The sequence below is a fragment of the Thermobia domestica genome, chromosome 3 (genome assembly GCF_964235325.1).
Source record: "Thermobia domestica chromosome 3, izTheDome1.hap1.1, whole genome shotgun sequence".
In the NCBI taxonomy this organism is placed as follows: Eukaryota; Metazoa; Arthropoda; class Insecta; order Zygentoma; family Lepismatidae; genus Thermobia; species Thermobia domestica.
In genome coordinates, this window is record NC_137456.1 from 271,938,202 (window position 1) to 271,950,298 (window position 12,097).

Consider the following 12,097-nt stretch of genomic DNA (forward strand, 5'->3'; position numbering starts at 1 on the left):
TGATATTCTACGTAAAAGCAACCTATTGTAGAATGATGATGCTTCTTACCTTCAGCACATAATCTTTACGTTAGAGAGTCAGACAGAGAAAAATCCTGTTTTTCCTCCTCTATGACCACCCATCTTAAACCTCTACATATCGTTGTTCGTCTCACAAAATTTCGGTGCTCCAAAAACATTCAAATAATAATAATAATAATAATAATAATAATAATAATAATAATAATAATAATAATAATAATAATAATAATAATCCTGAATATGCCATCCTTACATAATGTAAGGATATCTTAGTTTCCTAGTTTAAATCTTAAATATCTTAGTTTAAAATGCTTTCTTTAGTACTTATTTGAGCAACCATGTAGGAGGGGGTACGACTTTTTATTTTGCCCCTCTCATTTCAGTACCCTTCCAACAGAAAGTAATTTTTGATAAGCAGGACAGACAAAATGAATAAGAAATATATTTACAGCATCCTCTCCCCTTTCATGATTGGAATATCACGTAATATTTTTTATTCTACGAAAGATGGCCCTGTGCGGTTAGGAATAGGTAACTAAAAGAATACCTAATATATAGCGCCCCTTGATTGTAATATTGCCGCTTCTTTATTTGTACGAAGGAGCCCCTACACAATCAAGGGTGACAAAAAGAATAGGAAGAGTGTCTATTGATTCCAGTGGTGGATCCAGCACGAACTCCTGGGGGAGGGGAGGGGAAGTGAAACATTCTTTTGATGATGTGAAGCTGTCACAAATTACCACTTAACTAAACTAAACAATAGTGGGGGGAACCGGAACCCAGTCAGTTTAAATTGATGTAAAAGTTTAATTTTTGGCTTCATATTAAAGTTTTGGTTTCAAATGAGAGTTTCAGTCCAAGTGGTCAATGATCAAATCTCGTGGGGCTCTTCAGTGTAGGCTAATACGGCCCCCTTATGAGAAAAGGCAAAATTGTTAACATGTTTATAACTTTCGAATTTTTCGTCTATTTTAAAGAAATATTTTGCTTCGTATTAAAGTGTTGGTTCCAAATGACAAATTCAGTCCGAGTGGACAATGATCAAATCTCCGGGGGGGGGGCTCTTCAGTATAGGGGGCTACGGCTCCCTTATGGGAAGAGGCAAAAATATGAAAATGCTTATAACTTCCGAATTTTCCGTCTATTTGAAAGAAATTATTGGCTTCATATTAAAGTCTTGGCTTCAAATGACAATTTCAGTCCGTGTGGACAATGATCAAATCTCGGAGGGCTCTTCGGTGTAGGGGTTTCGGCTTCTTTATGGGACAAGATTCACGTAGTTGATATTGCAAAATTGTTTTATATATATAAGTGGAAACTTGCACCATTTGGTTAATTTTACCTCTTATGTTTTGCAGATTCATATTCCAAGCAATAGTTACTCCGCAGAGCTAAAAGAAGGCACTTACTAGTTTCATTAAAATGAAATGTCTTTTATGAGAGGAGCAGACGAACGAACAGGCACCCAAACGTTGGTTGAGTCGTACGGTTGAAACTCGTTAAGCTCGCTTCAATTATTATTATTATTATTATTATTATTATTATTATTATTATTATTATTATTATTATTATTATTATTATTATTATTATTATTATTATTATTATTAAAGCTTTTTGCTCCTAATTTAGTTATTTTACTTTATTATTTAACGAATATATTGAAAATTGTCAGAGACACGTATGCAGTAATTTATTTCGGGAGGGGTCCGACTTCAATATTAGGATAAATTATAATAAAATTTTAAAAGATAATCCCCAAAATTAGGCTAAATTTACAGAAAAGTTGGGGTTTCAGAGGGGGTCCGGACCCCCTGGACCCACCCCTGAATGCGTCCTTGTTTGTCAGTAACATTTCCTCATTTTGAAACCCTCAAAACTTCGGATAGACTATATAAAGGAAAACGAGTTATTTTCGATAAAATATCACTTCAAGGAGACGCGACAGTTTTATTGCACATGGTGGTATCCAACGTTCACAAGGGCAAGAATTCCTTCCCTTTTATTCTTTTGCTATTGTGCTGTATCGAAAAGTCAGGTTTGTAACATATTACTCCTACGAACAAGCATGACTGGCAGATAGGAATACTGAACACAACTCCAGAGAAATGCATGCTGAACTTACGTCTTTACGCTTTGGTGATTTGCCCTCAAGGTCAATCGAGTGGTAATTCAGTTCCGTCTCTGTTCTTAAGCCATGTTCGTATTACTTCGAACAGTTTTGATAATGAAAAGCATGCCTCTTAATATAACAGACTTCTTTCGCGTAAGAAATCGAAACTCAGTTGGTCAGAGCAACTAGTCTGTAAGAATTAGGTTGTTAGTTAGTTAGGAGCCCAGTACGAGTAAGGGTTTTTATTACTATTGTTTTTATCTTTTTTATGTGAGGAAAAATCAAATTGTGACATCCCGATATCAAATGTATTTGATTAGGTAGCTTTGTCTTAGCTAAACTTTAAACATCAGTAACTGTCGAAATTATTTCACTAACCGATCACTTACTGAACATTTCAAACACGTCAAACCAGTGGCATAACATGAAGGTTAACCTCTCCTCCGCAGTCCTTAGTTATGCGTCCGTACTTTCAAGGGCGGACTAAGGGCCGGGCGACTGCCCGGGGCGCCAGAGAAAGAGGGGCACCAAAACGAGCCTCAAAAAGTAAATTTTATAATGTGCTTTCTACTGACGTTTTTGGTTTATATTCTTGTAAAGTAGTGGCAATTATATGATCTTTTTCCATTTCACTATGGAAGAAGAGAGTTTCATAGTACTAAGGGGGCTGTATCGAAAAATTGAGAGATGGCATGTAGAATAAAGAGTGCCGGGAATTAAGTATTGTTTGTTTGTTTGCTTGAGTTTAGCGTTCCACGGTTATGCCTTAATGGGCAAGGGAGATGTGGATACTAATTATAGTGGAATCCGAACCACTTTTATCGTTCAACAGTAATCCACCGGGAATTGGACCCGGTACCACAGAAGGCAGGCGTGCTAGCCACTAGACCAGGGGGGTGGAGTTGGTATTGTTTATAGCGGGCCATATTCTTTGTGAAGTTTTCCTAGGTAAGGATTTCTTTTTGAAAATGGGTTTAAAACACGGGCGTCATTTAGGGAGGGCAGGGAGGGGCATTTGCCCCCCCCCTGAGTTTGAGATGTATATAGAGTTTATCATTAGAATAGTAGTAAATCAGTGAAAAACGCGAAATTTTACTTATATCAAGAGGTCTTGCCCCCCCCAAAGCAAAATCTGAAATGACGCTCCTGGTTTAAACTATTAAAAACACTATGATAAAATGTAAAATATAGGCTACTACTAGGGGAAGGGCGCCAAAAAGTCACAGGAATAATAATAATAATAATAATAATAATAATAATAATAATAATAATAATAATAATAATAATAATAATAATAATAAATATGAATGTCTTTGGAGAGCCGAAAGTATGTGACACGAATCATTATAGGTAGAGCTTTAAGATGAGTGGTCATAGGGGAGGAAAAACAGGATTTTTCTCTCTCTGACTCTCTAACGTTAAGATTATGTGCTGAAGGTAAGAAGCATCATCATTCTACAATAGGTTGCTTTTACGTAGAATATCTGTTACTTGAGCTCTCCTCCTTCGGGCAACTTTGCTTATGTAGTAAATTCAAAACAATTTCAATTTAAGACAAATATTTATAGAGAAAATTAAACATTTAATAGGGAAATCTGTTATCAAAATATCCAAACACGTAGATAGAAGACTATGTAGTGAGGAATTGTGAAACTATAAAATTCTCCAAATTAGAATTAACATTTACTGGAAAACATTCGTTATGCATCAGTGAGCACAGGGGAAATAATTACGAATCTGTTTGCAAACAAAAATTAGAGACACTAATGCAAATGCGACGATATTTTCTTTCTTTCTTTTTTTTTTTTTTTGGTATCGTCATGAGTTTTACACATATGTTACAATTTGATTCTTTCCCAAATAAAAAATAAATAAAATAACCTTAGTGATAAAAATGACAACAGTCCTTCACGGGATTCGAACCGTCTACCTTCGATATACAAACTCGTTGCTTTATCTAACTGAGCTATTTGCTTTCTTACGTAAGCTGAATCTGTTCTACAGTAAAGACGATTTTTCATTACGATTGGGCTAACAATTCGTCTTTTTCCATAGGTAATTTCCACTTTTTGCACTATCTATACGTTAATACTTAGCATAGATTCATATATTTGGAGTTCGCTGATAATGCATATAATAAGACATACTAGAAATATTTCGTTAAAATTTTCGTTTGTAGATCTAATCCACGCTTCTCCCACTGACATAGATGTCGCTGCTTCGTGTTGAACTGCAGAATTCCCTCGCGTTCTTGAAAATTTCCCACTTTAGCAGAGTTGGTAATTCTCGAGATTTCTGTCGATTTAATGTTTTTTGCTTCTAATTTCTTTATTTTAAGCTAATATCTAACACAAATATTAAAAACGGGTTTGTTATTAACCTGTCCTGCTGGGGAAACCTTCCGAGATTTCGAACATATAAAGAAAACGGAGATATTTTCAAAAAACTTCAAAATAAAGAGACGCGTCATTTATTTTGCTCATGGTAGTACGTGTAAAAAATCAAGATTCAAGGTGCCTGGCGTACGCCCTTGTTATTGCTATTGGCCTGAAAAAATACAAGAATACAGATATGAAACGACATAAGCAGTATCAATATCAAACAAAATGTATTGTGGACCAAGAAGTGGATGCGTTATGTTCAAATGCAGGAGTGAATTTGGATCATGGTGCCAGTGTAAATGAAATACGACAATTCCAGGCATACCTCAAAGAATATAAAATTACTGTGTATACCAGTTTCACAGGTCGTGACATCATGTACGAGGGGCCCAACGATGAAAATCGCACTCCCATAAATTTGATTTGTTTGGCTGGCCATTTTGACATCATTCAATCTTTAACTGCTTGTTTTGCAACCAAGTTCTACTGTGAAGCGTGCCATAAAAAGTATGATCATCGTAACAGACATGTAAAAAATTGTCCTGTAACGTGCTCCAAATGTCTACAGAGACCACTATGCGACAAGAACCAAACGCCGATATTATGCAAAGACTGCAATCGTCAATTTTATGGGGAAAAATGTTTTAACAATCATCGTAATATTGTATATCATCGTGGAGAACCTATATGCAAAATGGTGAAGCAATGTACTAAATGCTACAGAGTATATTCTTTTGTGCATACAGGACAACGCATTCATGATTGCAATGAGATCTTTTGCAATGTTTGTAAGAAGATTGTTCCGGGATCACATCAATGTTTTATGCTTCCCGATCGACAATGCTTGAAACCTGGTGTTCCTTCACTCATGCACGCAAAGAAAGCCTTGTTGATTTTCTATGATATAGAATCTATGCAGGACACGAATATTGGCGATAATACGTATGTACACATTCCAAATTTATTGGTTGCACAACAAGTATGTTATGTATGTGTTGAAAACAATAATATCCAGCAGTCTTGCAGTACGTGTGGTCAGCGCCAGCATATTTTCCAAGGAGAGGATCCAGTTTATGATTTTCTCCAGTACTTGCGGGAACGTCGTCCCAATATAAATAGGATTTTCTGTGTCGCACACAACGCTAAGGGATACGATGGACATTTTATTTTAAAGGCTATGGTAGAACAATGCCAATGGAGACCTGACGTCATATTAAATGGGACCAAGATACTGAGTTTAACCTTGAATAGCGTGACGTTCATTGACTCGTTGAACTTCCTACCTATGGCATTAAGCAAATTGTCAAAAGCGTTCAATTTACCCGCAACCAAAGGCTACTTCCCGCATTTCTTCAACACCAAGGAGAATCAATCGTATATTGGACCACTTCCAGAAACAAAGTATTATGGTGCAGATGAAATGGCCGTCGAAGACAGAAACAAGTTCATGCAGTGGTACAACGATCATCGTAATGACACGTTTGATTTCCAGAAGGAAATTCTCAAGTATTGTATTCAAGATGTCAATGTACTGCGACAAGCATGCGTTTCGTTTATGACGTCATTTGAAACAGAAACCAAAGTGAATCCCTTCTTGGAGACGATCACGATTGCAAGTGCTTCCAATCTAGTATTCCGCCGGAATTTCCTTAAACCCAACACCATTGGAATTCTACCGGCACATGGCTATCGATGGAGAAGTACCCAATCGATCGCTGCAATGCAATGGCTGGCCTACATTGAAAAAACCGAAGAAAAACAAATCTTACATGCGGCCCGACAAAAAGAAGTGTTTATTGCGGGATTCCATGTTGATGGCTACTACCAAGATCCTGAGACGTTAGAGGAGCACGTCTACGAGCATGCCGGCTGCTTTTATCACGGGTGTAAAGTATGTTTTACTACAGGCCGTAATCAGCCCATCTACAGCAATCCAGAAGACACCATGGAATTCCGTTATGAACGAACGCAACGCAAAAATGCAAGACTGCGTGAATTGGGGTACATTGTACATGAAATGTGGGAGTGCGAATTTAATCAGTTCTTAAAACAAAATCCTGCAATGGCGACGTATCTGAAGAATCACCCGTACATGAACCGCAGACCATTAAATCCAAGAGATAGCTTTTTTGGAGGAAGGACCAATTGCGTGAAATTGTACCACCAAGTCGACGAAAAAGCAGGAGAAGTAATAAAATATTACGATATTGTCTCGCTTTATCCTTACATAAATAAGTGTGCTAAATACCCTGTAGGCCATCCTAGAATTTATCTACAGGGTGATGAAAATATACCACCAATAAATAAAGTCAATGGTCTAATCAAAATGACGATATTACCAAGTCGCCATCTTTATCATGGTCTCCTGCCTTACCGTTGCAACAAGAAACTACTCTTTCCACTGTGTGCTGTGTGTGCCGAAGAAATGAACCCAGACCCTACAGCAACGTGTACGCACAACGACCAGGAGCGATGCCTCACTGGAACATGGGTATCATATGAAATACAGAAAGCAGTAGAATTAGGATATCAACCAGTGGAAATTTTTGAAATTTGGGATTATGACATTGAACAATATGATCCCATCACGAAAACAGGTGGCTTGTTCACGGAATATATCAATACGTTTTTAAAATCAAAAATGGAAGCGTCTGGAGCGTGAAGGTATTGCATTGGATCCGTCCAAAATTGAAAATAATCCTGCACGAAGAAGTTTATCTAAGCTTTGTGTTAACTCTCTATGGGGAAAGCTTTGCCAGCGTTCAAACTTTAGCCAGACCACAATTATTGATCGGCCGGAAGAATTTTATGAAAAACTCACTTCCCCCGACATTAAACTCCATCAAATTGTACCCATCAATGATACGATGTTGTATGCGTTCTGGGAGTACAATGAACATGTGCCTGTTCAAAACCGAAACACCAATGTCGTGTTAGGTGCATTTACAACATGTCAGGCACGTCTGGAATTGTACAAGTACCTGGAAATGTTGCAGGAACGTGTTTTATATTTCGACACGGATTCTGTGATATTTACAGAAAAGCCCGGGGAGCCAACCATTGAACCTTCAACGTACTTGGGATGCTTATCGGACGAGATGGAGTCTTATGGCCAACGAGCGTACATCAAAACATTTGTCAGTGGAGGACCAAAAAATTACAGCCTAGAAATATACAATCCGGACACCAACATCACCAGCTACATATGCAAAATTAGAGGATTTACATTAAATTACAATGCAGGACAACAATTAAATTTCAACACGCTAAAAGAAATGATAACAAATCAGGGGCGGATCCAGGACGGACTTCTGGGGGGGGCGGTCGGCGGTAATACTGCTACTTTTAAGAGCTCCAAACTTGTTATGGATGGGTTTATTTATATATAAAATAAGAAAGTTTCCTCTTGTGGGGGGGGGGCGATGGCCCCGATCGCCCCCCTCTGGATCCGCCCCTGTAACAAATCAATGCCGTGGACAAGTCACCATCACTATCCCCCATAAAATATGCAGGACTAAAGACCATACCATCGTCACACGCAAAGAAGAAAAAATTACAGCATCCAATACACAAAACGTCGATTTAAAGAACTCAATTCTTATGATACGGTTCCGTACGGCTACGTTAAAAAACAGAAGATGGAACTGGAAAAAGAAGATGAAAAAGAAAAAACTGTAAACACCCAATAAGGCCACCATTTCTTTCTTCCTTTTCCTTTTTTTCCCTCCTTGACCACAAAACCAACACCAAGAAAAATGCAGTACCCAGAAGAGATCATAAACCACCAACACCACCATCAGTGGAAGAAATGTAGTCATCTCGTATCCAAGGAGGAACCTTGACCATAAAAGAGCAACACCAAGAAAAATGCAGTACCCAGAAGAGTTCATAAACCACCATCAGTGGATGAAATGTACCTGAGGAGGAAGATGAGCCTAAACAGATCCATCATTTACGAGTAAGTTTTATTTCTCTCTTACCAATATTGACTCGTTTTTATTGTTTCAGAAAAAAAGAAATTCATAAAGTAATCCGTTGTTTCTTCTTTTTCTTTACAGGATACGTCTACAAGATTCGAAGATGATGACACGTCCAACATATTCATTAACTAGATCCTGTATTTATTATGTTAATAAAATTGTATGAGAAGAGCACATACCTTTCGTTAAATACACAAGTTGAAAAAAAATATGTTTTATTATTTCTTGAAACCTTGAACACTTGTTTTCAAATCATGGTAATCTTCAAAATTTAAGGTGGAAAATATATCCAAGATTTGGTTTACATGATTTTGTTCGAAAAATTAATTAAAGAATTTTTAATGTCCAAAATTTGGTTTTTAATTTAGTTCAAAAATTGATTTGAAAATATTCAAATGTGGTTTACATCTTTAGTTCAAAACTTGTTTTTAAAAATTGGTTCGAAATTTTTTTTAAATTTTTAGTTCGAAAATTTTTGGTTTGAAAATTTAGTTCGAAAGTTTTTAGTTTAAATATTTTTTTCGTTCGAAAAATTTTTGTTTAATTTTTTAGTTCGAAATTTTTTTGGGTTCGAAAATTTTAAAAGTTTAGTTCGATAAAAAGTTTGATTTGAAAATTTAGTTCGAAACTTTTGTTTTTAAAAAATGTTTTAGTTCGACAAAATTTTGTTTCAATTTTTTGTTCGAAATTTTTTTGTTTAATTTTTTAGTTTGAAATTTTTTTGTTCGAAAAATTTGTTTCGAAATTTTTAGTTCGAAACTTTTGTTTGAAATTTTCGTTTCAAAATTTTTAGTAACAAACTTTTTTGGTTCGAAAATTTTTAGTTTTGAAATTTTTTTAGTTCGAAAAATTTTTAGTTTAAAATTTCTTGCACTCTGCGGAACCGTTTCGAAAAGAACCGGAGCAGTTTAGGTAAGAAAAATCTGGCAACACTGTTTCCATTAATGAAGCGCTTACTGAGCGTTTAAAAAAATCGCTTAAACTCACAACAATGTGTTATAAGAAATCTACAAGCGACACCCCTCTTTCACCATTGTTACTTCCAGAGACAGGCTACTAATTCAAGGACGGGATCTCCATCAAGGTAAAAAAGCTGGTAATCATCTTATCTGTCAAAGAGGACGATAATATTTAATGTAAACTTCAGTACAATATCATGATACCAAAAAAGGGTTATTAAAGGAGGAGGTTGAACCCTTCATGGGAACTTTACGCATAACCATAAAAAGGGAACTAAATTCTAAAATCCAGGTCTAGGGTGATCACCGACATATCGCTCTATATTTCACTCATGGGCTGTGGGGGGCTAAGATCATGTGACTTCTATCAACCAATCAAAATTGATGTACCAAAACATTCATCTTACCCGTAAAATGGAAACAAATGAGTGAGGGGTTTTCCCACGTATTCTGTTCACCGTGTGGCGGGTCTAAGATCATGTGACCTCTGTCGGCCAATCAGAATCGAGGTACCAAAGCACTCATCTTACCCATAAAAGGGAACAAATTTCAAATATCACACAACCTAAGATCACGTGACCTCTGTCAGCCAATCAGCTTCGTGGTACCTAAGCATTCATGTTACCCATAAAAGGGAACGAATTTCAAATATCCCTGGGTCTAAGATCACGTGACTTCTGTCAACCAATCAGAATGAGGTATCAAATCACTCATCTTACCCGTAAAAGGGAACGAATTTCAAAAATCCCGGTCATAAAAGAGAATGAGGGATTTCCCCGCAGGGTGACTCATGACGTCATACCACGTGACCTGAAAATTTGAATTTCCCGCGTGGGCGGGGCCTAACGTCACGTGACCTCTCTCAGCCAATCAGAATCGAGAAATTTTTGCTGACTCGACTAGATATAACGGGGCCACTACTACTGTTACTAGTAACTAACATTAAAGGAGGGAAGCCATTATGTTAAATGTCTAGGCTGTAAGTGGCAGTTGAATTATTTCGTCCCTGTTGATGTTAAATTCTCTTCAAAAAAATTAAGAGGTACGTTCTATATTTTATATATTTCTAGATCGTTACTGTTATGTTCCATTTATATTGTACAATGGACATTATAGTCACGGCAATTCGTAGTTCTAATCCATTTTTAATATGTCGTAGTTTTGTGTTTTTTGTTAAATGGCGGAGTGGGGTTATTCTGCGCAAAATCGATGGGATATTCTGCGCAGTGCGTAGAATTGCACCTCAAGAAGTTTTATGTTAATAACAAGCGTACGTAATAGATCTGCAAAATATCGTCACTCTCTGATTAAAAATGCCGGGAATAGAAAGAGCAACTACGAGAGATAGTTATGCAGAAGAACAACTAAGAGAAGCTATCAGTGATGTTGAAAGTGAGTGTGCGATTGTTGGAAGATGGAGAAGTTGGAAGATTGTACGGAATAGCAGAATCTACTATTAGTCTACGGATGAAAACTGGAAATATGGAACATGCTACTCTCGGAAGTGTTCTCGCGAGAACAAAATACGAATTGGTGGACTATGTGATAAGCGTTGCAAATTTTATTTTTTGGTATCACACCTATAGACCATCGGCGTTTGGCATACGAATTTGCTGAAGCAAGTCGAATTGCCCATAGTTTTGATGGAACTACCAAACTTACTGGAAAGAACTGGTTGAGACTATTTCTTTAAAGAAATCCAAGAATAAGCGTAAGGAAACCTGAGGGAGTAAGTTTGAATAGGATAAATTGATTCAATGAAGAAGCGGTGACACTATTCTTCAATAACTTGGAAACAGTAATGAAAAAGCACCATTTTCCCTTAAGTACAATTTTCAACGTGGACGAAAGGGGTATTTCGAACTACAAAAACTTGTGAGAATTTTAGCACCTAAAGGTCTGAAACAGGTAGGAACTGCTATGTTGTCCGAGCGTGGAAAGACAGTCACAGTTGTGTGTGCTTGTAGTGCATTTGGAATCTTCGTCCCTCCTATGTTTATATTCCCATGGCGTCGTATGTACGATCTCGACAATATTTTCGATAAAGCATATGTCAAAGTTACAACTATGGAAAAGCCATAGTTGGATTTAGGGCTGTGGAAATAATACCATTAAACCCTGACAAATTTTCAGAATCAGACTTTCACAATGTCACTATGGAGGCACCTAACATAGTCATTACTTCTGGAGATGATGAGGACAGGTTGGTACAAAACGTCGAGGACACTAGAAGTGATTGTGGAACTCATACTTCAACAGAACATAGTTTTTGGTGTAACATCTCAGAATGACATTGTTCTCCCTTATCATCGCACGCTTATGTTTTTAATACACTCAAAAATATGTATTTTTTTCAATTATAAAACAAGTAGAGAATAAAGTATATAGTAAAACTTGTAGCCCACCTTGTTTTTTTTTTCTGAACCCATTCCATCTATATATATCTAAGTATGTTATATGTTATGAAAACGTTACCCTGCTTTAAACATACATATTTTCTTCGCGCAGAATTACCCCATATTACGCGCAGAATTACCCACCTAGTTGGGTAATTCTGCGCAAATGTGTAGTTCAGGTTTTTTGTCTATTATTGAGTACTGGTGTGAGCTTTTGTTCAAACTTCCTCTTTACCTTGTCTACTACACA